Here is a 3,747-nt window from a genome sequence, read left to right as displayed (position 1 = left end):
CAGGCCCAGAATGAAATCACACATGCTAAAGTTCCATGTCACCAAACTGAAACCTAAATTGTTTACCTGTAAGATTTGACTTCCGGGCTGGGTGCAGTGGCTCACACCTTTAATCCCAACTCTTTGGGAGACTGAGGCGGGTGAATTGCTGGAGCCCAGGAGTTTGAGACCAGTCTGGACAACACGGTGAAATTCACATGTCAATTAAAAAAAATATAGGCCGGGCTTAGTGGCTCAGCGTGTAATCTTGTTTTTTGTTGTTGTTGTTGTTTTGTTTTTTTGAGTTGGAGTCTCACTCTGTCGCCCAGACTGGAGTGCGACCCCGAGTGCCACTGGAGGCCCGGCCACCGCGGTCTCGACCTGCTGGGCTCCGGCGATCCTTCTACCTCAGCCTTCCAAGTAGCTGGAACTACAGGCACGTGCTACCACACCTGGCTAATTTTTTGATTTATTGTAGAGATGAGGTCTTGCCAAGTTGCCCAGGCGGGTCTCAAACCCGTGGGCTCAGGCAATCCACTCACCTCAGGCTCCCAAAGGCGCAGGATTACAGGCTGAGCCACCGAGCCCGGCTAATCTTGTAAGAGGTAATGAATTGTTTGAAACCTGTGTGAAACCTTATATATTAAGTGTGATGAATTATGTGAAATGTAATAAAACTATAACCTCATATATTAAGTATACTGAAACCGTGTGCTGTAACTTCTCCCCTAAAATTTAGTAATTCTTGAAAACCCTGGAAAGAACGCCCTACTTGAAAGCCCCAAGTGACTATGTTAGATAAGTTAACCAGCTTTTTCTGCTTCTGTAACCCCCGCTGGCAGTGTGTAAGTGTTGTGCAATAAGCCCCTTTCAAATTCTGGCAGGCTTTTCTCTGTTTGAATTGTGGCAAGCAAGCCCCTCTTCTGGCAGGCTTTGTGTTGTTTGAATTTGAATTATAACGGCCTTGTGGATTAGATGGGCTTTTGCCTATTTAAAAAAGTCCCCTTTCACAGTGTGGGGCCCTCACCTAGAGACCTGCAAATCTGGTGGGTGGCCCTGGCCAGTCAAACCTGGCTAATAAACCTCTCTCTTGGTAAATCGTGTATCAGTGCCGTGAATCAAACACTCGGACCCCACATCAATCCTAGCACTTTGGGAGGCCGAGTCGAATGGACTGCCTGAGCCTGCGGGTACGAGACCAGCCTGGGCAACTTAGTGAGACCTCTTCTCTACAATAAATCAAAAATTAGCCGGGCATGGTAGCACATGCCTGTAGTACCAGCTACTTGGAAGGCTGAGGCGAAAGGATCGCCAGAGCCCAGCAGGTCAACACTGGGGTGGCTGTGAGCATGCCACTGCACTCCAGCCTAGGAGACAGAGTGAGACTCCAGCTCAAAAAAAAAAAAAAAAAAAAAAACACACACAAACCCATAAAAATGTGTATACATTTTAAGAGATGTTATCTATGCATTATTTTTGAAGTTCAATTATGGTAGCAATGTGTAGTATAGCAGGACAGTCAAAGAAAATGGCGGAAGCACAGTTGTCATTCGAGGAGCACAGGAACATTTTTAAGTGGTATTTGTTGTGGAAGTACAATGACAATGGAGGTGTGAGTATGCTACAGAGCCTCCAACACACCTAAAAATTGCATGCATTCATGATAAGTTTGAGATGCATGGTACTGTGTGCGATGTGCACAAGGGAAGATCCGGGAGGCCTCGCACAGCAATAAGCCCTGCAGTAGTTCGCCATAATCAGAAGTGTCTGGACACTGATGGTAACCACTTTTTATTGTACTTATTTGTTTGTTTATTTATTTATTTATTTATTTTGAGTTGGAGTCTCACTCTATCGCCCAGACTGGAGTGCAGTGGCCATTCCCGGCCACCGCAGCCTCGACCTGCTGGGCTCCGGTGATCCTTCTGCCTCAGCCTTCCAAGTTGCTGGAACTACAGGCACACGCTACCACACCCGGCTAATTTTTTGATTTTTATTGAGGTCTCACCAAGTTGCGCAGGCGGGTCTCTATTTTTATTTTTTAAGTAGGAGTCTCACTCTGTCATTCAGACTGGAGGGCAATGGCATGTTCCCGGACACTGCAGCCTTGCCCTGCTGGGCTCAGGTAACCCTTCTGCCTCAGCCTTCATGTAGCTGGAATCACAGGTGTGCGTCACTGCGCCCAGCAAAATTTTGATTTAATGTGAGACAAAGTCTCGCCAAGTTGCTCAGGCTGGTCTCGAAGCCCTGAACTCAGGGGTTCCTCTCACCCCCACTTCAAGCACTTCTTGATCTCCTGGATCCCAGGGACCCTCTCAACTTGGCTTCCCAAAGTGCTGGGACGATAAGTGTGAAATACTGTGCCCGGCCCCATCTAGAGACAATTTTTAATGAGCACACCAAATGTGTTAGTCAAGGTGGCTGGGCCAGGGATTCTTTGAGATTAGGGCCTTGAGGGACAGAATGCCTGGCCACTCTCTCCTCTCTGGATGAAAGTTTCAGAAAATCTCATGACGGGGTGTGTGTGTGGGGTGGGGTGGAGACTGCAGGGTTGTGGTCCACTAGCTGAGTGGAACCCTGGGCTCAGAAATATGGTCTAAGGGGGATCAGGGGGAGGCTGGCCATCAGTGCACCTCCACACCTTCACTCTATCGCCATCTCCACCTCTCCCTTCTCCTTTGATGGTAACCACTTTGAGTGCCTCTTGTAATTGCAGAAGTCAAACATGATTTGTATTCATCTTTTGTTATTGATATATTTTGAATCTTACGAGTTTAATATGGTTTTTTCCTTTCTTAAAATATGTACACATTTTTCTGGCACCCTTTGTGTATGTGTGTGTGTGTGTGTGTGTGTGTGTGTGTGTGTGTGTATTTTACTTTATTTTTTATAAAGACCCGACTTTCTGCCGCACTCGGTGGCTCAGCCTGTAATCCTGCGCCTTTGGGAGGCTGAGGGGAGTGGATTGCCTGAGCCCGCGGGTTCGAGACCCGCCTGGGCAGCGAGACCTCATCTCTACAATAAATCAAAAAATCAGCCGGTTGTGGTGGTGCATGCCTGTAATTCCGGCTACTTGGAAGGCTGAGGCGGAAGGATCGCCGGAGCCCGCAGGTCAAGGCTGCGGTGGCCGGGAGCGGCCACTGCACTCCAGTCTGGGCAACAGAGTGAGACTCCAACTCAAAAAAAAAAAAAAAAAAAGACCTGACTTTCTAAGAAATCAGGAGAGAGATGATAGCCAAATCCCATTAAACCAACAAGATTTTACTTTTATCCTGTAAGGAAAATAGTCTTGAAAAGACCAATCCACACCAGGCATGGTGTCATGCCTACAATCTCAGTCCTTCAGCAGGTGGAGGTGAGACGATTGCCTGAGTACAGTCGTTTGCGACCATCCTGGGCAACTTGGCGAGAACTCGTCTCTACAATACATTTTAAAAATTAGCCTGGCGTGGTATGTGCCTGTGGTTCCAGTTACTTAGAAGGCTGAGGTAAAAGGATCACCAGAACCCAGCAGGTTGAGGCTGAGGTGGCTGTGAGCATGCCACTGCACTCCAGCCTGGGCGACAGAGTGACTCCTACTTAAAAACCAAAAATTTTTAATAAATATATTTTTATTTTTATATATATATTGAATTGGAGTCTCACCCTGTCACCCAGGCTGGAGTGTAGTGGCATGCTCCCGGCCACCGCAGCCTCGGCGTGCTGGGTTCTGGCGATCCTTCTGCCTCAACCTTCCAAGTAGCTGGAACTACAGGCGTGCGCTACCAC

Source organism: Carlito syrichta, unplaced genomic scaffold, assembly GCF_000164805.1.
Source record: "Carlito syrichta isolate Samal-C Ts95f unplaced genomic scaffold, Tarsius_syrichta-2.0.1 Scaffold305649, whole genome shotgun sequence".
NCBI lineage: Eukaryota > Metazoa > Chordata > Mammalia > Primates > Tarsiidae > Carlito > Carlito syrichta.
Note: the sequence above shows the minus strand (reverse complement) of the source record.